Below are 26788 nucleotides of genomic sequence, written 5' to 3'. Positions count from 1 at the left end.
CTTTTAAGATAACAATCTTTCACCAAGTAACCCACTTTGTGACCTAAAAAACATTTCCTGGTCTCTTTTTGACCTCTCTGTTGCTGGTATGAGGATCTAGCATATGTTTTAATAATTTGTAAGTTTTTTATTTGCTCAATTTCCTTTTGTTTAAGAGAGTCCTCTGTCTGTTGTAGTTATTTCAATTCTCTCTTTTCCTGTTCTTGTTCCTTATAGCTATCAAACAAATAAGTGGATGCATCTCTCAGTTCATTAATCGTGATGTTATCATATTTTGGGAAATAATTCCCAAAGAAGTCTTAGAATGAGAGTTACAACCTCTCAGGAATTGTCTCCTAACATGGGCCACTGATTCTAATGAGACTTGATTCGGACTCATGATAGATTCAACCATCTCGGCCAGTCTATCAATATAAGCTGCAGGATGCTCGTCTTTTTCCTGGCTTAACTTATCAAATTTGCTCCAAGCATTGGGTTTGGAACAAAAAGACCTGAATGCTTATAAGAGGTCTTCCCTGCATTTTCTCAGGTATGCCAAACTGATAGGGTTAGCAAAGTAATAATCTTCTCTTTCCTCCTCTGTGGGCTAGTTTGTCAGTGAATTGTCTATTCTGGTCTTGTCAATGAACTCATGAAGGCTAAATAATTCTGATAAAAGAAAATCCAAATACTCAAAAGCTGGTTCAAAAATTTTAAAAGCCCTTTTTAGCTCCTTGAGCGCTCTGTAAGACTCAATTAGACACTTTGGAAATCTGCATTTTATTAAATCCATTTCCTGAGTGGAGAATCATTTGTGAATTTTTGAATGAATAATACCAGCTGAGTCAGAAATCTTTGCAATATCCCTCAGAGGCAGAATCTTTTTGGTTTCTGTGTTATCTGTATCTTTTCCCTCTGACAACTAATATGGTAACTCCAAACAATATTTGTAGCAACATTTTTCTCAATGGGTCAGACCTTTCCTGGGGTGCCAAATGTTGGAGGGTTGTGGAATACTTTAAAATAGTATAGTATCATAGCTTAGACTGGTTGTAAATTCTGCCAAAGACAGAAATGGGGAAATGCATATGCAAAAAGAAAAGGAGCTCAGAACTTTTAGGAACGCCAATCAATGGAGGAGGGGAGGTAGTTCCAATAGAGCCTTGGAAAAAGCAGTTAAGAGGCTCCTGCTGCCTGAGACTTGATTCCTGCTTGGCTATTTCTACCTAAAGGTGGAAAACAGACCCCTTCATCTATTCTCTAGCCATTGCCTTCTACCTAGCCTATGAGCTGAAGAGAAATTTGGTTTAGCCCAAAAGAGACTTATCAGCAGTGCTGTTGATATCTACCCTTAGAGGAAGATAATTTTGTTTTCTGAACTGACTATATTTCAAATCTTCAATCAACAAGATAACTTAGAAATTAGGGAGACCCTAATTTCCCTCTTCTCCCCCTCCCCAATTTCTTCTTACCCCTCTCCCCAAAGAATAAAAGACCCTTTAGTTAAAGGAATGGTTATAGGATTTGGTTATTAGGGAAAAAATCTTCAACTTGCCATCTGTGAGAAGATCATTACCCAGACAGTTGAAAGGAACAGAAAGTAGTGTATGGGAGGGGCTCAAGAAGATTCAGTCTCTCCTTTGGCTTGCTTCCTGGTACAACTTCTATAAAATTCCCTACCACTATAATTCACCAAGTTTCATTATCTACTACACTATATATAACTTTAATTTATTCATCCCCAAACTGTCTATTTATATGTTTAACCATTTATCAATTGGGGAATGGCACATATTTTTTATAAATTTGATAATATTATCAATGTACTTGAGTTACATGACCTCTATACAAGAAACTATCTACAAAAAAAAAAAATTCCCTCAACTTTCTACTTTCCTTCTAATCTTGCAAACATGTTTGTACAAAACCTTTTTCTAATTTAATGTAATCAAAATTATCCATCTTACATTTCCCAATGCTCTCTGTCTCTTGCTTATTCATAAATTCTTCTTCTGTTGATAAATTTGGTAGTTAATATGTTCCATGTTCTTCTAAATTGCTTTATTTCTAGGTCATGTAACCATTTTGCTCTTGTAGTAAATGGGGTAAGATATTGGTCTAGGTGTACTTTCTGCTAGACTGCTTTCCAGGTTTCCCTATAACTTTTACCAAATACGGAATTCTTATCCCAAATGTCCTATTGTCCTAAAATTAGCTATTACCTTTACCTTTATACCTGAAAAAACTGAAAAAATCATGTGTTTGTTTTACATGTGAGCAGCAAGTAGTTCTGGGGAGGTTGGAGAAGTGGAGATATCAAACATACACTGAGCCAATAGACATATTGGGTATGGTTCAAAGGATCTGATTCCTTCATGCATTGCTCTTCCCCAGGAGTACAACTTTACCTATCTGAGCAGCTCACTTCTCCCTTTGAGGGACAAAGTTTGTGCTTCAAAGCCTAGCATACCAAATAGCACCACCAAAAGAAACAAAAGGTAAAAAAAATACAATTTCTCATTCTTACTAACTCATAATTTACTATAGATTTTTAATCAATTGCCAAGTTTTAATACCATCCTCCCATTTTGCCTGACTATTCTAAATAAGCCCCCAAGTTCAGTCTATATCAGTAATGTCATTTCTCTAAAACAGAAAACATTCTCTTCTTTCTACTCTATTTCTGTAAAAATTAACCAAGACATGCCAAACAACTTTGTATGACCAACATAACATTAACCAACATTAACTTTTGTTAATGACCAACTTTATTACTTTTTTCTGGTGGTACTTTTTTTTTTTGCTGAGGAGGGCAGTTAGTATAAAGAGCATCCTTTCCCTTTGGAAGAACTGGGTGGAATTGACAACACTTGCTTTTAATCCAGCCTGGGACTGGCTCAGAGTGGGATCTTCCCTAAAGGTTTCTGCTCCCCCTCTCTTTCTCTTATACTGGGGGATGGAGAAAAGTCCATAATATCCTGGCACCAAGAGACTCATAGACTTTGAGATCATGAGAATCTCTCATGATGATTGTACAAGAAAGGAGGACATGGTAAACAATTGAATAATCCTTACAATCTTGGCTCAGGACTTCCAGAAGTCCTCTCTCAACCAACCTCCAGTTCAACTTCTCTAGCTCCAAACCAAAAGTCCTACTCATCCTGGTAGTCACTTCCTCCTCACTCCTACTTGCTTCTCTGCTTGAATGGATTCTGTACATCCTACCCACAATCTTTTATCTCAGTTTCAGGATATGAATTTCCCCTGGCCAATTCTAAAAACTCCTGGAAACCTAAGAACCCAGAGAAGAAGACTATATGCCAGCAACCAGTCTCATCTCTCTCTCCTCTTGCTATGTGGCTAAGTCTTTTGGAAGTGCTGTATGTTAGTATGTGCTGTATGTTAGGAGTGTTAGTATGAAATACTTATGGATGAATAGACTGTCTTCCCCAATTCAGTATAATATCCTTGAGGCCAAGTAATATTTCATTTTCAGTTTTGCAACTTAGTTCTTAACACCATGCCTAGTATAGAGTAGGTGCTTAATAAATGTTTGTTGATTAGTTGATTTATTGAGAGCAGGCTGAAATAGATATTAAGTAAGCACTAAAGAAATTCATATGTGAACCTTTATGCATGCTGACTGCTAATGCTACAAAACATTAATTTTGTGAAAGAGAATTCTTTACTATATTGTCTATCCTGAGAAAACACTAACTTAAGTACCCCTACTTAGTAACTCACTAGACTGAAGACAGTATTAACTCTCCTTTATCTACTTTTAAATTGAATCAACAAAAGATTAAACACCCTACTTAGTACTAGGTGAGAAGCTAACAAGGTACTTAGAGAATTCATACCTTTAGGAATTCAGTCAATCAGGAAACTGTGAACCTTTTTGATGAGAACTTATCCTTCAGAAGGTGATAAGTCCATCCCACAGACACTGCCCCCTGGGCAGTGCTAGACAATTTGGAAACTGTGATTAGCCCCTGTGAAAAGGGGAAGGGACAAGAAGTCCCCATAAAAGCAAGCCCCAAACTCCTTTAGGGGAAATTGTCTTTGAGAAGATAGTCTGAAGAGATTGTCTTCTGGAGATAGCCTTAGATAGTCTTCGAGGGAGCTTCCCTGGAGACTTCGGCTTGGATCATAGGCTTGGAGCTCAGCTCCTACTTGGACTCTGACTCTTGGGTTGCTTCGTTGGATGAGTGAAAGGCTGACCTCTTTCCTAGCTTCTGGAGAGACTGGCTTCCATCTTGGAGGAAGCTGTGTGGTTACTCACTATCAGCCTTCCTGGTTGAGAACTAATTAATCTCTGTCTGGATTAAGCACACCTGGAACAAAATATTTAGGGTGGTAGGATAGATAATTTATCTATCCCCCTCACATTTCTCTTCTTTATTGTTTCCTTTCTATTTGCATATATTTGTAAATAAATTTCTGACTCAAAATATAATAAATATTAGTGATCACATAATTTCACATAATTATTGTCCAACCATTAATTTTAACCTTTATAATTTCTAAGTCTAAATGACCTACAAAACTCCTAATCTATAATTTTATAAAATTTTATTTTCTGTTGCTAGCTATTCCAACTTTTGGCTTATAATAAAATTAATGGGATTATTCACAAAAACAGAAAGCACTAGTCACATTTATATTTATAGATAATTTATACTTACATTTTACATTTTCTCAAAAAACAAAAGTATTAGAACTTAAAAATTATACCTGGCATGCTGATTTACATGGTTAGTTAACTAGCAAGAGGGAAAAGAAAACTGATTGAGAGGTTTAGTAATTGTTTCTAACAATCTGACCCAGATAATTAGTGTATCCCCTTGGGGTTAAAATTGGGTGATGTCTCATCATATTTCAAATACACTCTCTACCACTTGCTCCTTCCTATTCAGTATCCTTTTGAGAGAAGAAAAAAACTTGGAAATGTTTTCTCCCATGAATGACATTTGGAGAAAATATATATAATATTTTCCCTTTAAATTATCAAGTAGAATCACTTTTGTACCTTTTCAGTCATTTATAAGGTTAATAGCTATGCACAAACCAAATAAAATATAACTGGAAAAATGAAAAAATACATACACTATCCATCATCTTACTAGTGAATAGAACAGCCAAGACTTTTTAATTAGATTCATCTCAAATATTACTTGAACAAAGAATTTCCTTGAGTCTACTGCATATTAAATCCATTTAGTAGGAAAAACAATTGATTTGCACAATGTAAAATTATATGAGTCCTCATTCTTTGCTAGGTTAATTTATATCTAAGGGTGGGCCACGGGCTAATGCTAGAAAATAACTGAACAGCCTCTTCTCTATTGCTTCAGCAGCATTTGGGGAGGGGGGGGGGAATAATTTTACAATGCATAATAAAAAAGTCACTTTTAAATCATTTATTCCAGCAGAAATAAAAATGATATTTTTCCTACTTGTATCTTTCTAGTTATATAATGAGGTCATTATTGCAAGAAAATTATTCCTCAATCCAATTGTCTGAAATCTCTGTCATAATAATTTGATTTAGATTGGAAAGAAACAACTATAACCTAACTTTTCAATTAATAGAAATTCATTTCCCAATTCCTTCCCTCCCCCATCATTTCTTCCAAAACTCATTACAAACTAAATAACTTTATTCAGCCAAAACAATTTCTAAAAACACAACCAAAAGTCACACTATAATTGTCAAGTTTTATATTATTCTTTATCTTTTTCTTGAGAATATTTCATATAGTTTTGCTGAAGAAGTACCTATCTTCCCTATTTTCTTTCAGGTGAAAGTATTGCTATAAAAAGAAAAACATGGGACAATCTTGTCCACATCACAGATTTAATGTCATAAGGATATTGTTAAACTGAATTTTATAAGATGCAAATGCCTGTATGACAAAAAGTAAGATCACTGGGAAATGGGAAATACCATGGTCATAGGAAAAATAATCCCCCAATCCCAGACATGCAAAGATGAGAAAAGAACAAGGATTTATCAGGTCCCTACTATTTGTCAGGCCCTAGATGCTGGAGATTTTTTTAAAAAATCACAAAATGATAAAGACCCTACCCTTAAAGAGTTTTTCCTCTAATCAAAAGAGATAATGTTTGTGTGTATATATGTGTGTGTGTGTGTGTGTGTGTGTGTGTGTATACATATATATTAGAATATCTAGAACACATATGAAACAGGCACAAGATTATCTTGGAAGGGAAAGCACCAGTAGCAAAGGAGGGGACCTACCTTGAGGAAGATGGAGCTTGAGCTAAATCTTGAAAAATTCAGTTATTCCAAGAGACAAGCCTGAGGAAGGAAATGATTACAGATTATAGACACAATCTATGCAATAGTACAGAGACAGGTCACTAAGTATTGTGTATGAAAAACAAAAAGTACAGTATGGATGGAGTTTATGGAATGAAGTCATACATAAGTCATACGAAGAGGCAAGAAGGTCTCAGCATATGAAGAATTTTAAATGTCAAACTGAGAAGTCTATATTTGATCCTAGAGGTCCTAGGAGCCTCTGGAGTTTATTAACAGGTAGGTGGTGTGATCAAATATGCACTTTAAGTAAATCACTTTGACAGTGTAATAGGGTGGTGTTGGGGATGGATTAGAGCAGGGAGACCAATTAAAAGACTATTCTAATTGTCTAGATGGGAAGTGATTAGGGCTTGAACTAGGGTGATGGTTATAAATAGAGAGAAGGAAATATATGTAAGAGATGTTGACATATTAAAGACAAAATCATTGATAAAAATTCCTAAAAGTTTGAAACCCTGGGGCATTCCAATGGACATCTCTAGCCAAGTTGATATCACATCATTAATTATCATTCTCAGACCCCAGCCATCTAACCAATTCCAAATCCATTGTACAATGATCTAGTCCACATTTTCCCATCTTTTCCACAAGAATAATATGAGATATTTTATCAAATACTTTTCTAAAATCTCTGGAAAACATATCTTCATTATTTCCCTCATGGGGGGGGGGGGGGTTAGTCAAGCACAGCAACTTTCTGAAAAAGTCATACATCATCTCTTTCTCTAAATTTTCTCTAACCAGCACTTTAATGACTCAGTCTACAATTTTCTCAGTAACTGAAATCAAACTCCACAGCCTCTAGTTTTTAAATTTTATTCACTTCCCATTTTTGAAAATTGGGATTCTGTGTCATCCCTTCAATCTCCATGATCTCTCAAATATCACTGATAATGGAACAACAATCCTCTCTGAAGATTCTATCAATATCTGGGATATAGTTCTTCTGGGCCAGGTGACTTGAGCAACTCAAGTAATCAAGGGCAAGTAAGTGCTCTCTTACCATCTCCTTCCTTATCAAGGGAAGAAACTTCCTATCAGACTTTTTTTTTGTATTATGCTTTCCCATACAAAGTTTTTCCCATCCAAAATTCTTATGAATTTTTAGATTACTAAGACTTGTGTCTTTTCAATGACTATCCCTCATACCTAGCATGCTCTCCCTTCTTGTCTTTACCTTCTGGATTCTATGGCCTCCTTCAAGATTCAGTTGGAATCTCACCTACCATCAATTTTTCCTAGTTCGCCCATTCCATCCCCTATCCTCCTCACTCCCATCCAGTGTCTGCTCTCTGAAATAACCTCCAATTTACACTGAATATATCTTGTGTATCATAGCTATTTGCATGTCGTCCCCTCTATTAGAATGTGAGTTTCTTGAGGGCAGGGACCATTTTTGCCTTTCTTTGAATTGCCAATGATTCATACAATTCCTGTATGAAATATATAATAATCAAATAAATGAAATATATAATACTTATCGATGATGAAATATTTGTTGGGGTCAAAAAGGTATTTGGGGTCCATTAAACTGAACCTCCCTGCCAGAAGTAATCTGTTCTTTCTCTAACATAGCACATTCTTTTACTTTTACACTTTTACTGTCTCCCTTATAGTTCCTAATTAGATATCTTATGTTCCCCTTATAAGGTTGTAAGCTTTATAGAAGAAAAGATGCTTTATCCATCTTTATATCCTCTCTACCACCATACCCTACCATCTCCACTCAACATGCTTCTACCCCTGCCAACATATAATATGATGGTTCATACATACCATCCACTCCAATATTTGAAATGTATTGAATCCAGCTTTAAACAGTGTCCCTTGCAGCTGAAGTAGTATCTCCTTCCCAGAAGGGCCTCTGGCTTTGATAGACCCCTGATTAATCTTGAGTGGAAAAGGACGTGAATCTGATCTCAAATATGTCCAAAGTTTTTTTCACATTCTCCAACTTATTCTCCAGAATAGAATACCTAGAAAATCTCTAAAACAGAACTTAAGTATATCTAAAGTCTTCCCTAAAGGGTCCCTTCTCAAAAAAAGTACTGTGTTAAAAGTAGATTTCAAATCTTAGAGTACTATTCATTTCCCCCACCACAAAGGAAATTCTTGCAACACAAAAGACTCAGCACACATCAACAAATATTTAAAACACAATTACCCATCATGTTTATCTTTATGCTTTGCCAGGAAGTTGAAAAACATTTGTAGGACTGCCAAATAATATTTCACATTCATCTCAGACCTGTATTGTCTGAGCAACTCATAAAAACTAACTCCTAGCTAGCCATACATGGCTCTTTAGTCCTTTCAGGCTAGGAATGATCCTGACAGGGATCTTCTCCTTCAAAAATGTGTGTCATTTTTAAGAAGCACATACCAAGGAGAAGTCAGCACTAATTAACTCAGGAACTTCCAAATTCTCCATTATTTTATTAATGTGGAAAAAACTCATTCTCAGGATGGTCACTTAGTGAACTCAAATTAGGGAAACAGACAAGAGACCTCAACTAGGCAAGCACATATTCTTGCTGGCATGTACTTAAGTTGCAGATGACATTGATAGTCCAAGGAAAAGCTAGTGTAGGAATCTGCCCTTATACTAAGAAGCTCAAAAAGAGGGGATGCGATTTTTCTACAGATCTTAGAGCCTCCTGAAAAGTCTTCTCTGCTTGATTTAGTTAGCATTCATCTTCAACACAACCCTTCAGTCCCAGGATCACATGAGGACCAATCAGGGTTTTTCTGTGCAACCTCAGTAAAATGAGGTGGCTGTCCCTCAAGTAGAGCCAATTCACATGGCCATATCAATAGAATCAGAACATATTTATGGTCAACTCCATTAGGCCCTGCCCTAGGACCAATAGAACTAGAAGTTCTACTTGCTCCTGTTTTGACAAGATAGACCTGCAATGGCAAGAGGGATTTCTGTAGCAGCTGTGCAGTTTAGTCATTCATATATAAGGGACTAACCTCAGATATATGCAAGTTTGAGACTGCCTATATTGTAAAGCAATAAAAAAAAAGAGAAAAACATTTTTCTATCTCATTCATTTAACTTGGAAGATCTGAGAATCAGAAGACAACTGAATTAAGGAAAGAGAGGATATGACTAAGATATTTCTTAAGAGAATTCTTGGACTTTTATGAGAAAACAAGGAAAAAGGATTAAAAAGCAAACCTATTCTAGTGATTAAAGACAGAACTTCAATAATTGGTTGTTTTCAAAGAACAAGGTTGTTCCAAGTGTCAAAAGCAGTTTGGCATGATGGATAAAGTGCTAGGTTTCTATTTAGTTTTTGATACTTATTAATCACATAACTATTGCCAAGTCATTTTACCTTTCTGTATCTGTTTATCTATAAAATGGGAATAGTGTTACTTGTAGTACCGACCTCAACAGGTTGTTCTGAAGCTCAAATCAAATGTCTGTGTTGTAAAATTTATTGTGAAAAATGGGGTGGGGTTGAAGAACTGAGGATATGGAAGGTTTTGTGTAAGGAAATGGAGGAGTTGAAGGGAGAGGGGGAATATGGCTGCTGGTGAGGTAAAAGGAGAGAGATGCCTCCTGCCGAGAGGCTATTTTTGAAAAATGGGGTTCCTGAGAAATGGGTCACTTATGATAGTTTGAGGGGATGTCTCCTCTATGGATTGATGTGGAAGATACCCCAGAGCAGGTAAGCACAGACCCTCCTGAGGGACAAGCCTCCCCCTAGAATAAGGTCGCCTAGCAGGGGTCCAATAAGGACAGTTTATAGTTGAATGGCTGTCCTGAGGTTCATCTCCCTCTATGTCCCATGAAATGTTAGTCCTCTTATATGACTGTGATATTCAAATAAAGATAAATTTTAATAACAAGTTGGATTGGGAGGGTATCAGGGAAGAGGGAAGAGGGATTCTCTAGATGAGGTTTGAGTCTCTCTCAGCTTTTGAGCTGAGGCCAAGCCTCACAGGCTGGTGGAGGGTTTCTGTTATTCCTGTCTATGTTATATCTGTACTAGCTTTCTTCATTTCAAAAGTCTTAGCAGTAGACAGCGAGAGGAAGAAAAGTTCTGACTTTCAGAGCTGGCGGGGCCTGTCTCTTCAGGCTGACACCCCTAAAGACCAGCCTTACAGTTCAAACTGCTTCCCTTAAGTCCTTTTGTCGGTAACACGATCACAGGAATCCAGGGAAAGCACACAGTTGGGAAAATCAGGAATAGAGCCATTTCTATCCAGAGACCAGGAGAGAGCTCCTCCTTCCCCTTCCAGGGCCAGAAAGAAAGTGCTAGTTACAAGACCAACAGCCACTCCCAGTTGCCCCTTACCCCACCAACTGTCAATCTTGTCAATATTTTCTCTCTTTAATATTCCCACTGTCATTTGTTCCAATTCAGTGGCAGAAAGTCCAGAACTTATGTTACTTTTCCTTTCCACAATCATCCCTTTTTTTGTTGTGACCTTCCCAAGGTCACTCATTTTTATTATAGTTATCTACTAAATCTAATTTCTACTAAATCTACTATTTACAATCTACTAAATTACCAAACTACTAAAATACTAAATCTACTACAAAACTACAATCTACTAAATCTAATTTCTAACTACTTCCCCAAAATAATAAACTTCCCTCACTTACTCTATCACTATTCTATGCTAACTTTATCTCTAAGGAATTCTATGCAGGAAAGTTTGGGTAAGGGTAGTTTTAGGGTTTTACAATAAATTCAGTACAATAAATGTTTGCACAAAACCATTACAAAGGAATTTGAATCTTAGTGCTAATACTACTTACTCCATTTTTCACAATAAATATTACAGTATTCAAATGAATTCAAGTTTCATTAGAAACTATTGTGAAGATGAGATTAACACTCCCCTGCCCATTTTTAGATTTAATCACCAGAAACGTATATATCCCACTTACACTTCAGTGGGGGAGGTCTGTGACCCATGTGTGAGATAGTGGATGATGAATCAGAATCGACTGACTGCCCCCTGGACAGTCCTAAGCAAAGCTTTAGCTATAATTGGTACAAGTAAAATGGAAAGAAGTCACAGGAAGTGACAAAAAGGAATAATCTTTAAAAATGCCAAGAACTTCCTGTGAAGAAGCCTTTTGTCTTTCATCTTCAACTTGACCTTGAAGGAGCTCTGCCTAAGGACCTCAGACTGCTTCTATTTTCCCTCCTATTTTCCACATGGTGTGAAAGAAAAAAGGCTGACTCCTTTCCTGGATTTTCTGAAGGGATTAGCCTCAGGAGAGGCCTCCTCTATTGAGAGAGGTTCCCTGCATCCCCAGGTCCTCTGTTCAATGCTGAGGCCCCTCCCACTAAGGACTAATTAGCCCTGCCTGGGTTGAGCAAGGAGTCAGAGCAAAGTACTTAGTGTGTAGGTTAGATATCTTATCCTATCCTTTCTCTGATTTTTCTTACTTTCATTCTTTCTATATTTTATAAATAAATTTCTAAAAAAAACTTTTGGAACTGATTAAAATTCCCGGAAACCCAACTCTCTTAAATAATCCAATCAAACCTTTTATATTAACCCCTTACATTTCTGGCCCTTACACTATGTATATAACATTTTTCAAAACCTGATCTAATACTGAACTGAGATTTTTAGTTCCTACAAGCAGAGCCTGAGAATTCAACAATGGGAATATTATAAATACTAACTCAGAAGATCAGTGAAAGGCTTTTTTTTGCATGTTTTCTAATGTTCATTGACTATCAAATTATGTTCTTGATAAATATTTTGAAAAAAATTTGGTGACAAAATCAGCACTTATAAATTTTATAACTTGAGCCTATATTGCATAGTTAATGAAATTTATTTTGTATACATTACAGATTATTTTTAAAGCAACTTATTAGATTATTTTTTAAGCCTCTAAATGCAAAACTCAAAGTTTTTGCCACCAGATGGTTTTCTGATGTTTCAATAAATGTATTTTATAAATAGCTCTCGATTTCCCTAGTACTTACACTATTTACCTCTTGGACCTTATTTAAGGGTGAGTCCTACTGAAATAAAGCCATTGAAACAAAACATAACACAGTCAAAAAGTAGGTAAATCCTATTGAAAATGCTGTCTCTGGTAACCAGTCTAGACATAGATATCAAAGTAACAATTTATTTAAAGGACCTTATCCCCTGTAGTGAAACGTGCCCTTAAGGGAACCCCCAAAATAAATAGCTTACTTCCTGAGTTCTTTCTCTGCTGTCTTGGGTAATTACTTTTGCCACCCTCTTAAAAATTTGGAAAAATTCCTCTTTTTACTTCTCCCATTTTACTCTTTATCCTTCATCCTCATAGTAGTACAAAACATGCCTCCAGCTTTAAGAAACCCAAAAGTATTTACCAAAATTAGAAGGAACATTGAGGCATAAACTATCTTTTTTAAAGGCAGTTACAGAAATGAATTCACATATTCAGCTTAAATCAATAGTCCATCTCTACTGGGCCTAGTTCACCTCCCAAGTAGGCCAAACTCTCCTATCACCTCATTCTTTGACTCCCTGCCCTTTCTGACCAGCTGACCCTTACACTCTGCCTCCAATCAAAGAGCATTTTCAGTACCCTTATGTTTGGAGAATCAAAATCCTTTTGTTTTAGAACTCAAGAAAAACCCCTTAGCCTGATGACAAAATTGTTCTCTCAAGTTCTGCCAGATTCAATAGCATCTTCTAAACTCTACATACACAAACCCTTTGAATAAAGGTATATTCTGTTCTGGGCACATTACCTGCTTTTCATGGCTTTATCTTTCAACTTTACTTTTCTGTTCCTACTTTTAATTCTTTGGGGGTAAGGAGGTAAACAACTGGATGATAACCTCAAACTGTCTAATCTTGATCAGGGAATTCTGGGTTTTTCCTCTCTCTCTCCTTATGTTATTTCCCCCTTCTCTGACAGATCCATATCATTCTTCTCATCTCCTGATGCCATCCTGAAGCATCATATTAATATCACATTGCCATCAGGATATCAAGTCACGTGGCCTCATCTCTCTAGCAGTTCTAACATAGTGTAATAGCATACTTCCAATGAATGAGAGGTGAGGGGAAAAACACAGTTAAAGTGCAGTAAATAATATTGTTTGGTACACAGTGGATAGGTAGAACAGTAAAGTGACAATTCTGAAGTCAGAAGGACCTGGGTTCAAATCTGGTCTCAGACCCTTTTGAGCTGTATTACCTTACTTAGTCAAGTCACTTTACCCCAACTGCCTGGCCCTTCCTGATCTTCAGACACACTGATATTTGTATCATTTCTAAGAGAGAAGGTAAGGGTTCTAACAAACAAAAAAAGATAATCATACTATTTTAAAAGAGGTATTTGTTATTAAAATTATTTAAAACATCAATACCTCTTTAAGACAAAGAGTAACCTCTTTAAGACAGCATCTATTGTACCTAAAGAATGGGCATATTACAACAAGGTTAACTACTACAAAAAGACTTGTAATCCCTATTGGCAGAGAAAATGTATAATTCAGCATTCTTTAGAACTCCTAGGGCATTGACAACACTAATTTGACTAAATTTTCCTTTTCATGCACAGAAGAGCACTAATTGTGCACACTATACTTCATTCCATACTCAGGTTCTCTCCCCCAACTAGGGCTGTGCATAATTACAGTGACATCTGGCAGCCTATTTTCTGGCAATAGAGCTGTTTGGAGAAAGGAAACAAAGCAATCATGTTGACTATAGACCGTCTTTTTTTAAAAACTATCTTTCCCACCCACAACTCAGAAATTTTGATATAGTCAAATTATCAATACTTTCAAATATTAATACTTTTGAATCATCCAAATACATCTTTAATTTGATAATCTTTTTTTTTTTAAACCCTTACCTTCCATCTTAGAGTCAATACTGGGAATTGGCTCCAAGGCAGAAGAGTGGTAAGGGCTAGGCAATGGGGGTTAAGGGACTTGCCCAGGGTCACATAATTTTATAATCTTTCAAAAATCGTGACATTTCCTTTGAATGTCCTTATGCCTTTGGGAAAGCTCCACCATTCTTCTAAGCACCAAGGTTCTCAACCTCACAATGATCCATAACGCCTCGCTTTACCTCCCCCTGAATCTCTTTTTTTTTTCTTTTAAACCCTTACCTTCCCTCTTGGAATCAATACTGTGTATTGGTTCTAAGGCAGAAGAGCCATAAGGGCTAAGCAATGGAGATTAAGTGACTTGTCCAAGGTCACACAGCTAGATCATGTCTGAGGTCAAATTTGAACCCAGGACTTCCCATCTCTAAGCTTGGCTCTCAATCCACTGAGCCACCTAGCTGCCCCCTTCCTCTGAATTTCAAATCACTTTTGTTAGAGGAAAAATCTAAATTAGACAAGTCTAGAAATTTCAATTCATGAGTTAACATGCAATGGGAGGCAGAGGGGGAGGGAAAGATAGGGAAAAGAAACAAACACCTACTAGGTGCCAGGCACTGTGCTAAGTATTTTACAAATATTATCTCATTCGATCCTCATGACAACTTTGGGAGGTAGGTACAATTGTGATCTCCATTGACACTTGAGGAAATTGAGGCAGAGTTAAGTGACTTGCCCAAAGTCACATAGTATAGGTGTCAGAGGTTGGATTTAAGCTTATCTTATGGATTCTAGGCCCAGTTCTCTATCCACTGACTAGGCTCATCTAGGCACTAGTGAATCACAAAATGCAATTAAAACTAATTTTATAAACAAGACATTAAAAGAATTCATTTAAAAGCATACTAAGTCCTCTCTTCAAAAATCACTATAGCAAACAGTTAACCAGATCATTACCTGAAGGACAACAAGAGCTCAGCTAAAATTTAAAAAACAAACAAAACAAAACAAAACAAACAAAAAACATCTTACCTTTCCTTATAGTACCAATGCTTTGTATTGGTTCCAAAACACAAAAGTGGTAAAGGCTAGGCAATAGAGTTTAAGTGACTTGCCCAGGGTCACACAGCTGGGAAGTGTCTGAGGTCAAATTTGAACCCCAGATTTCCCATCTCTGGGCCTGTCTTTCAATTTACTAAGCCACATAGCTGACCCCTCAGCTAAAATTTCTGACCCCAATTCTAAGTTATCTGGATCTTTTTTATGTTTCAGGTGGCAAGGTAGTGCCCCCTTAATGGATCAGTACAGGCCATGCCCCCAGAACCACAGCCTATCAATGGAAAGAGCTGGGTGAGACTGCTTAGGAAGGGAAAAGGAAGGCTCCAGCGCAAAGGAGGTCACCACAGGCAACAATAGTGAGAATGCCCCATTCCTAACACTTCTTGGACCCTCTCTAAGGTTTGCCCAAGTACCTGATTACCACACATACCCCCTGCACAAAACAGCAGCAAGACATGTGACAATGGTGGCACAAAACCAGATCCTACCAGAAGTTGCCAAGTTTGGTTAGGTCTACCCTCATAAGTCTAGAATCTATCCTCTTCTCTACTCACTTGCAAACAAACCAGTTCAAGTTTTCATCATTTCTTATCTGCAATTGATCTACTCCCCCCCAACTCTCCCTTTTCCCATCTATCATTCATTCAACTGGCTAAGTAATTTTCCTAAAACACAAGTCTTACCATGTCACTCCCCTGCTTGATAAACTCCAGTCATTCCTGTTTCCTCTAGAATCAAATATAAACTCTTCTATTTAATATGTAAAGTTCTTTGATCCTTCCTTGCTTTCTAACCTTTTTTTCACATTATCCTGCTAGGGAGTCATATTTATTTACTTACTATCCCTCGAACATTCTATTCTACCTCCCATCTTCCTGCGTTTGCCCTGGGTGTTTTCCATGCCCAGAATGCTTTCCCTCCTCATCTTGACCTCTTAGTAGCACTATTTTCCTTTAAGTTTCCATTCACAGTATACCTTCTACATGAAGCCTTTCCTGGTCCACCCTACTACCCCCAAACACTAGTAGATTTCCCACAAGTTGCTTTGTATTTACTTTGTATATAATACAAATGCATATGGGCATATATGGGACATATGTGGGACATATATGTATTATACATAATATATATATTAAATCTAAATAGCTAAAACTGCAATAAGACTTTTAGAACACTTTGTATATTGTCTGAATGTATGTGTATCTCTATACGATACACATGTATATGTTGTTTTTTTCTAAGACAAGCTCCTGTAGGGTAGAGATTGTTTACTTTTAGTCTGTGTAACCTGAGTGCCTGGCACATAAAAGATACTTAGTATCTATTGATTGCTTGATTGATAGCCTGTGTTATAACTTTTTCATTTGTAAAATAAAAGGTTTGGGAAAATGATTCATCCTTAAGGTTCCTTCCAACCCATAGATGCTCAGAATCAAATGCTTCATCTTCATGAATAAAGTATCTTAATGCTCAACTTTCTAATTTCAGTTACTGATAGGAAAATGTCTCTAGATGATAGATTCAAGATGAACTCACAAAAATTGTCACTATGTTTAAATCACTTTTTTTAAAAACTGAAACATTGATATTAAAATACCACTTCCAATGTCTTTAGACACTGATATGTCAATAGATATAATTACACCAAGATAGGTACTGTCTCCAGTAATATGGTTTCTTGGGTAGAGAGACACACTTGAAGACAGGAAAACTTCAGTATGAATCTTGCCTGAGATACCAGCTATGTGATTGTGGGCTAGATACTTTTCTTAGACTCAGTTTCCTTATCTGTAAAATGACAGCTACTTGGTGGCATATGCCTATAATTCTAGCTATTTGCGTAAGTTCTGAGTTATGAGAGCCAAATTGATCAAAACTTGGCACTACACCCAGTATTACCTCAGTGAGTCTGTGGGAAAGGAGAGCAATCAGGTTGCCAAAGGAAAGGCAAATGTGGGCTGGTTGGGAAATGGAGCACGTCAAAACTCTCATAGGGGTGAGTTGGTCATACCTACATACTAGTAGGTCATGGACTTTCAGCCTGAACAAAATAGGGAGATCTAATCTTTTAAAAATAAACAACAGGTGATTGGGGATGTAGACTAAATGAACATCCTAGAGCAAACATCAACAACATGGAAATAGGTTCTGATCAAGGACACAAATAATACCCAATGAAATTGCATGTGGGCTGTGGGAAGGGTGGATAGAGGGGAGGGAGGGAAATAATGTGGTTATTGTAACCAAGGAATAATGTTCTAAATTGACTAAATAAACTAATTCAAATGGAAAAAAATAAAAATTAAATTAAAATAAAATAAACAACAGGGAGGGGATTCAGCAAAACTGGGACACTAATGCATTATTGGTAGAGTTGTGAACTGATCCAACCATTCTGGAGAGCAATTTGGAACTATGTCCAAAAGGCTATAAAAGTGTCCATTCATACTACTACTGGGTCTATATCACAAAGAGATCATTAAAGTTGGGAAAGGAACCTACTTGTACAAAAATATTTATAGCAACTATTTTTGTAATGTCAAAGAATTAGAAGTTGAAGGGATGTCCATTAATTGAGGAATGGCTGAACAAATTATAGTACATGCTGGTGATGGAATACTATTGTTCTATAGAAAATGATAAGCAAGATGATTTCAGAAAAAGCTGAAAAGATTTGGAAGAACTGATGCAAAGCAAAATAAACAGAACTGGGAGAACATTGTACACAGTAACTGCAACATTATACGATGATCAACTATGAAAACTTGGCTATTCTCAGCAATGCAATAATCTGGCACAACCCTGAAAGACATGATGGGGAATGCTATCCACCTCCAGAAGAAGAGCTACTGGAGTCATCCTTCACATCAGTTTATTTATGGTTTTATTTTGGGGCTTGGGTTTTGAATGAATGTGCCCTTACAACAATGACCAACACAGAAATGTGTTTTGCATGATAATTAAATTAAAATAAAAACCCAAAATAAAAAATAAAATGGGAATAATAATTTCACCTAACCTATAGCATTATTATAAGGATCAAATGAATGAATGAAAATACATTTGTTATTTACTATGTGCCTAGCACTGTGCTAAGCATCGAGGATACAAGAAGAAAAATCAACTTACTCTTTACTCTCATAGACTCATACTCTAATTGTAGGACTTGACAAATTAAAGGAAGTTCAGGTGCTGGGCAGATGGAAAGGCCTTTAATTTCTAAGAAGGCTATGGAAGGGGCAGATAGTGAGGTCCAAAGATTCTTATGTAAGGATATGATAACGCTGGAAGGTCTGGAGGGCATAGAGCCTGGGTAGATAATAAGGTTATAAAGTAATAAGGACTTTGGGAGACTGTAGTAGGGCCAATGGTAGTCCTGATGACCTCATCAGAATTAGAGTTGTCCATTGCCAATGGAGTCACATGAGCGGTAAAGCTGCCAGTGTGAAGGGGAAAGGCAAGGAAGAAGGGCACTTGTGGTAAAGGGCTTTTCTAATTTTAAAGTATTACATAAATGCTAGTTATTAAAATTGTTCCATTCAGGGTTTACCAATGACCTCTTAATTGCAAAATCCAATATCCACTTTTTAGTCTTCATCCTCCTTGACCTTCCTACACTCTTGCCAGGTGCTCTAATCTCCCTTGACTTCTGTAACACTCTTGGTTCTTTTCCTGACTGACAAATCCTTTGGTCTCCTCCACATGAGAAGTGGAAGGAGGAGGGAAATTTTACTTTCAGGTATATATGCATATACACATATATACATATATATATATATATAAAATATATGTCTATATACAGTATTATTGAAGGGATTCTTCAGATATATGGCTTCCCTTCCCAAATTGAGATTCTGTATTATTAGTTGAACTAGTGAAGTTGGGAGGAGAGACAGATTTTTTTTCTTTTAGTAGGGGGGATAATCAGTTTTGTTTTGGATATATTGCTTGACATTCAAATGGTATATATTTAGGTGGAAGTAGTGGCAGGGATGAATGGGAGAGTTCAGGGGAGACATTTAAAGATTATCTGTGTAAATGTGTTGAGCGAAGGACTAGGATTGAATGAGATCGTTAAAGGACAGAACTTAAAGAGAGAAAAGAAAGAAGCACAAAGATAAAGGTTTGAAGGACACTTGGTAAATGAGGAAAGATTAATGAATCAGTGGAGACCAGAGGAGTTTTCAGAGAGGAAGAGAAAACTAAGAGTGTTACAGAAGTCTCTTGTGCAGAGTCAGCTTCAGGGCAAGTGACCACATAGAAAAGAGTACCTGCATTCTTCATTTTAGTGCACTTTGCTTTATTGTTCTTCATACATATTGCCTTTTTTATTTTAATTAATTGTGTGTGGTAACTCTGCTTTGAGTAAGCCTATCAGTGTCATTTTCCAACAGCACGTGCTCACATTGTGTCTCTGAATTTATTTTTTTTTTCCTAGCAGTGCTCCATCCTGGATGAAGTATCTACTACATGTCCATTAGTTCTGACAATTATCATAATATCTCAAATATTTTCATTATCATAATACCTGCTATGGTGATCTATGATCAGTGATCTTCAATGTAACCATTGGAATTGTTTGGGGCACCACAAACCACACACACACAATTGATGCTATGTGGGTTCTGACTGCTCCGCTGCCCAGCTATTTCCCTGTCTCTCTCCCTCACCTCAGACCTCCCTATTCCCTCAGACACAAAGATGTTAAAGAATATCACACAAACTTAGTTGATAAAGAAGCAGCAGAGTTTGAGAAAATTGACTCCAATTGTGAAAGTTCTCCTGTGGGTAAATGCTATCAAAAAGCATCACCTGCTACAGAGAAATCTTTCATGAAAGGAAGAGTCAATCAATGTGGCAAACATCATTGTTCTCTTATTTTAAGAAATTTTCCACAGTCACCCCAATCTTCAGCAACCAACACCCTGCCATCAACACTGAGGCAGGAGCTTCCATCAACAAAAAGATTTTTTTTACTATTTTTTTACTTAAAGTATGCACATTTTTTACTTAAAATATGCACATTTTTGAGACATAATACTATTGCACACTTAATAGACTATAGTATAGTGTGAGCATGATTTTTATATGTACTGGAAAACCAAAAAATATGTGTGACTTGCTTTATTGTGATATTTGGTTTATTGTGGTGGTCTGGAACTAAACCCATAGTACCTCTACATGTATACCTATAGATACCAGGAGCCTAGTTGGCCAACCCAACTAGCAAAGACACTGCATTCAAGGATACATAAATGAAGACTCCATAAAGAGAAAAAGATTTCCAAAGGTACCAGAAGCTGTGCCTTTGATGCATGGATGTCCTGCATGTATGTCTTACAACTATTGCACTATATATTTCAGCCTACTCATGCATTCTGTATTTATGGAAGGGTATCCCCCAGTTTATAACAAAAATGTTTTGTAACTACTGTTCTTACTATATACTATATACTGAATATACTTACTATATTCAGTATTACTATATTCTATTATATTACTATATTCAGTAAATCCCTTCACTAACAGCTAATTGTACCTACTGACTAATGGGAAGAACACCAGTAGTTAATTGAGTGTTAAGTTATAATGAAAAAAGATACCCACAGGATTACCCCTAGACCCTGAGGACAGGAGCCCCTCTTGGGACCCAACTTGTTAGTTCTAGTGCCAGATGGAGGAGTGACCCAAAGAGGGTGTTATGACTAGAATTTAAGACCTTCCATAATCAGATTTTAATCTTTTTCAGCTTTATTTTGCACTATTTACCTACATGTATTCTATGTCCCAGCCAAACTGGACAACTGACATTATGCTGATCTCATCCTGCCCTTTTCCATCACTGTATTCTTTCATATAATCTACCATATATGGAATGACCTCCATCATCCCAGTTGAAATATTTCTTATTGTTTAGGTGCCATCTCTTCCTTATAGCCCACATTCACCCACTCCAGTTAAAAGTGAAATCTTCCTCTTCAGATATTCCTATGTATGCTAGTGTATACTACCATGTTTTATACTTACTTGTGTAAGTCATGTCCCCTTGAAATGGTCAAATCTTAGAAGATATGCCTGTTTTCATGGAGTCCTGGATTTGAAATGAAGAAGAACCAGTTTCAGTCTTGCTTCAGACAATATATGTGTAAACATGGCAAAGTAATTAATCTCTGACCCATACTTTCTTCATCCATAAAATGGATATAATAATACCTATAATACTAACCTCACTGGGCTGTTGTGAAGTATAAAATAGCATGTGAAAAATAATTTAAATCATTAAATTATTTTGTCAGTTTTCTTTATTTTCATTTTTATAGATTTAAATATAAAAACATACTCAGAGATCATCTAATCCAAGCTTTTCATTTTATAAATAAGTTGTCCCACAGATATTAGATAGCAAAGCTAGGATTTTAAGTCCTCAACTCCAAATCCAACACTCTTATATTTCAACCATCCAGCAGAGCAGAGTTAGTGCTTAATAAATGTCTCCTGATCAATTTTAATCTACTAATATAATAACAAGTCTTTAGTAACTTAAGGAAGAAAAAAATATGTAATTGGTATATCTCCTACCAGGCAGGGTATCAAATTTAAATTTTTTCACACTAAGTCCAATGTTTTCATGAAAATATCTTACTAATGGCCAACATTTTTTAATAATTACTTGAATTTGTCAAAATGGTGAAACATGAATTTTGCCTAAATCCTACTACAGAATATTTTTAAGTTTCTGAAATAAAACATTTGTTTCATAATTGTATACTTTATTCAAGCTTATGAAAATTTAGATTTAAACAACATTTAAATTTAGTTAGTTACAAACTAAAGGTTTACAATTCTGAAAGTGCTTTTTATGCCATTACCACTAACTTTTATCATAAACCCTTAGAATTATTTGTGATCAGTTTTTTCATTGCAACCCTGAAGGCCATAGAAATAACAGGTTAACTGATTATTTATTTGATAGAGCAAGTAAAATGATATCAACTTCTTGCCATGGGCAACATTTATCTCACTTTACATTGGATACAAAAGGTGGCATGTAGACTGTTATTTGTCTCTTTAAAAAGAAATAAAGAAACAATAAGCAAGATGATTTCAGAAAAAGATGGAAAGATCTGCAGGACCTGATGCAGAGCAAAATAAGCAGAACCAGGAGAACATTGCACACAATCACAGCAATATTGGATTATGACTATTTGTAAAAACCTACTTTCAACAATGCATTGATCTGGGACAGTCCTGAAAGACATGATGGGGAATGCTATTCATCTCCAGAGAAAGAACTGCTGAAGTTGTCTTTCACATCAGTGTATTGATAATTTTATTTGGGGGTTTTGGTTACATATTGTAAGGGTAATTTTAGGGTTGTGACTTAATCTAAATTAATTTGGTCACCAGAGAAAATCCTAAATAAAATACCCAAGTCAGTTTGGAAATTTATGGTGATTTTAATTAATATAGAGGGAAGGAATTAAAGAGAAGGGAGGGGGGCATAGGATTTCTCCTGCCTGGCCTTTGCCAGGGGGAGTTCAAAGACCTTCACCACCAAGTCTTTGAAGAAGAGTAGAGGTTTTCCTAAGAATATAATGTTTGGAAGGTAAAGGAGAAAAGAATCAGCCTAAACTCCAAGAGAGCTCAGTGAAGATGCCTCACCTGAACTAGGCTACCAAGCTTCTCCCAGTATAGTATCAAGGAAAACTCACCACCAAAACCAAGACAATAGCTGCCGCCACACCAAGATGCTGAAATGCTCAGCAAGCTGCCACCAGAGCCACCTCTCCACAGAAAGAGGCTGGAAAGAGGAAGTGACGGGAAATATATAGACGGTTTTTACATCACTTTCCTGTGTCTCACATGTACCAATGATAGCTTAAACTTGACTTAGGACAGACCAGGGGTCTGTCAGTTGTTTCTGATTTGTCATTTGTTAGCACATGTCTGTCATAGGCCATCTTCCTAAATACTTAATCCTTAAGTATGGGTGTAGACATTCCTGTTTCTGTTAGACTAAGTAGGGTGGAGTAATCTAAAGTTCACAATATGAGTTTGCTTGTACAACAAGGACCAATATGGAAATATATTTTGCATAACAATCAAAATAAAATTTAAAAGTAAATAAATAAGAGAGAATCCTTCCACCTTGTAAAATTTTCTCTTCCTGTCTTTTACATTTAATTTAGACACTAAAACTAAATATTCAGAAATATCTACAACTCTGGCCAGGTGAGAAATTCCTTTATTCTTAACAGATTATCTGATAACTTTAGTCTTATTTAGACATATCTAGCTCAGAAAATTGAGGAATGATACAATTTTCAAACTGTAGCACAAAGAAATTTCCAATGTAATTTTTAAAACATCTTTCTTATACTCTATGTTCATAATGGCATTTCCTAGTTTAGAAATCTTCCATAATTTCCAACTTCTACCACATCAATCAATCAATAGCATTGATAATAGTAGTTAGCATTTGAAAAACACTTTAAGGTTTGCAAAACACTCTACAAATATTGATCATTTATCTTCATAATAACCTTGGAGAGATCAGTGCTACAATATGCCCATTTTACAGGGAAGAAAATGAAGGCTGACAAAGGTTAAATGACTTAACCAGATAGTGTCTGAGGCTGATTTGGTGCTCAAAAATCCTCCTGAACCCAGGACTAGCTCTCTATCCATCATACCACTTAGCTTCCTGGTACTAAGTACTTCAGGTGACAAACTGTACTCTGCACAACAGACTTTTATCTGTTTGTCCCTGCCTTTAAGTAGTAAGCATTGTATCAGGGAAAATAATATATGCATAATTAGTATATATGTCTATTTCTATATGTAATATATACATATTATATATGTATATACATATATAATATACACATCAATTTAGCAATTCTGCTTCGCTTTCAAGATCCTATGTAAACTGAGCCCACCTACCAAACCAACCTTGTTTCACCTTATTCTCTCCACTTTAATCAGGTTGATCATAACTATCCCACAATCTTGCCATACTTACATTCCTATTTCTTAATTGTTCCCCTTCTCTGGTATGCCCTTCAAATCCTTCAAACTAGCTCATCTCAACACCTTCACAAAAACTTCCCTCACATTTCCTTACATTCATTCAAGAGATAGCTAATGAGTTCCTGCTTTGAGGAGGTAGGTAGCTCAGTGGATAAAGCACTAGACCTGGAGTCAGAAAGACTTGAATTAAAATCCAGTCTGTGGCACTGTGTGATCCTGGGCAAGTCACGTAAACCTTTGTTTGCCTCATCTGTAAACCTCAGTATCATCATCTATAAACTGGAGATAATAAAAATATCTTTTTTTTTTTGCAATTGTTGCAAGATTCAAATGAGGCAGTTGTAGAGGTCCTGGCACAAAGTAAGCACCATATAAATGTTTCCTAATATTATTACTCCCCTGTGCTAATAGGACTACAAATATATACATAAAGCATTGTGTTGCCTAACTGGATGATAGTACAGAACTGTCAGACTAACTAGAGTTATGATCAGTGGATTGCTGAAAACATAAAGGGAAATACAGAGTCCTACATTTGTCCTTGTTTTCTTCGATATTTTTAGCCATGACTTAAATGGCATCCTTATGAAATATATAGACAAGATAAAGTTCTAATAGGTAATCAATACAGAAATGGGATCCAAAAGGATATCAAACAAGCTACAAAAGTGGACGTAAGCTAACCAGATGAAATATAATAGGGACAAATCTATAGTCTTGCACTTTCATTCAAAAAATCAATTGTACAAAAGGATGAAAGAAACATGGTTAGAGGACAATTCAAGGGAACCATATTTTCAAAACCAAAGCATCTCCAAATTAAAAGAGATTCTAAAAATCACCTAATGCAACTTATTCTTGAAAAAGTACTCTTTCTAAAATGTACTCAGTGATCTTCCATCATCTATGTGAAGACCTTCAGTAAGAGGAAAACTACTTCTTCCCTAGGCAATCCATTTCATTGTTTATTAATTCTCATTTATAGTCTAATCCCATGGAATGAATAATTTGTCTTCCACAAGACATCCCTTCAAATAATTGAAGATAGCTAGATCTTAAAACATAAACTTAAAACTTCTCTATTCCAGTCTGAAAATAACCCAGTTCCTATATCTAATTTTTTCCACAAATATCTCCCTTTTATTTTTTGTTTGTTACATTTAAATACTCAATTAATTCCATCCCTCCTTCCCCTTCCCTCAATAGCATCTGAAAAAAAGACATCTGTAGATATAAAACTGTCATTTCTATTTACCACTTCTTTCTTTAGAGAAAGACATGCACAAATTCTTCAAACAATATTTCTGTTGCTTTATTGTTTCTTGGTTGCATGTTCTCTTGGTTCTGTTTCTTTGACTTTTAATGATTTCATGTAGGTCTTTCTATATTTTTCCAACATTGACCTGTGTCATTTTTAAAGTGTAGCAGCATTCTATCACAATCATATGCCACAACTTATTTAGCCATTACTTAATGGGCATCGCCTCAATTCCCAGTTCTTTGCCACAACAAAGAGAGTTGCTATACATATTTTAGAACATATAGGTTCTTTTGTTTTTTCCCTTCTCACCTCAAGAAACAAGATATACACAGTTTTATTATTCTTTGAGCATAATTCCAGATTGTTCTCCAAAATGGTTTGATTAGTTTACAGTTCTATCAATAGAGTATTAGTGTCCCTATTTTTCCATATTCCCTCCAACATTTTTTATTTTGTCCTTTAATCATTTTAGCCAATCTAATAGGTGTGAGATGATATCTCAGAGGTTTTGAATTGCATCTCTGCAATCAATGATTTTGAGTAGGATCAGTGGATTGAGACCAGGCCAAAAATGGGAGGTCCTGGGTTCAAATTTGACTTTGGTCACTTCCTGGATCTGTGACCCTGGACAAGTCACTTAATCCTCATTGCCTAGACCTTACCACTCTTTTGCATTAAAACCAATGCACAGTGTTGATTCTAAGAAAGAAGGTAAAGGTTGTTTTTTTTTAATAATGTTTCAGAACATTTTTTTCTTATATATAGCTTTGATTTATTCATCCAAAAACTCAATTTCTTTTGACTGTTCATCAGTTGAGAAACGTCTCATATTCTTATATATTTTAGATATGAGACCTCTGAAAAAATCTGTCTATAAACTTTCCCCCAGTTTCTCCTTTCCTTCTAATCTTAGCTACATTCATTTCATTTGCACAAAAACTTTTTCAATTTAACAAATTCAGAATTATCCATTTTGCATCTCATTTTTCTATTTCATTTATTTATAAATTCTTCTCCTATCCATAAATCTAATAGATAATATATTTTCTGTTCTTCTAATTTGCTTATGATATCTCCCTTTACTCCTAGGGCACATATATATATATACACACACACACACACACACACACACATATATATATATATATATATATATATATATATATCCATTTTGATCTTATCTTGGTTAATGGTGTAAGATAGCCTATATCTTGTTTTTGCCAGACTGCTTTTCAATTTACCGAACAATTTTTACCAAATAATTCTTACTCCAAAAATAAGATCTTTTGGA

The 26788-nt window shown here is 35.9% G+C and overlaps 1 long non-coding RNA gene across 1 annotated transcript in view; it reads right to left on the bottom strand.

Annotated features, from left to right (window-relative positions):
- LOC103098248 (uncharacterized) overlaps window positions 1–9388 on the bottom strand; it is a 173469-nt gene extending 164081 nt beyond the window's left edge. Inside the window, exons 1-2 of the long non-coding RNA XR_008917758.1 lie at window positions 8102–9388; window positions 6242–6301 (exon numbers count right to left, since the gene is read on the bottom strand). This is a non-coding gene — a long non-coding RNA (uncharacterized LOC103098248). The remainder of the gene's footprint in view (window positions 1–6241; window positions 6302–8101) is intronic.
- Window positions 9389–26788: the final 17400 nt, after the last annotated feature.

Source organism: Monodelphis domestica, chromosome 3 (assembly GCF_027887165.1).
Source record: "Monodelphis domestica isolate mMonDom1 chromosome 3, mMonDom1.pri, whole genome shotgun sequence".
Lineage (NCBI taxonomy): Eukaryota > Metazoa > Chordata > Mammalia > Didelphimorphia > Didelphidae > Monodelphis > Monodelphis domestica.
The sequence above is the reverse complement of the archived record's forward strand: the minus strand, read 5'-3'. Positions and strand labels throughout refer to the sequence as shown.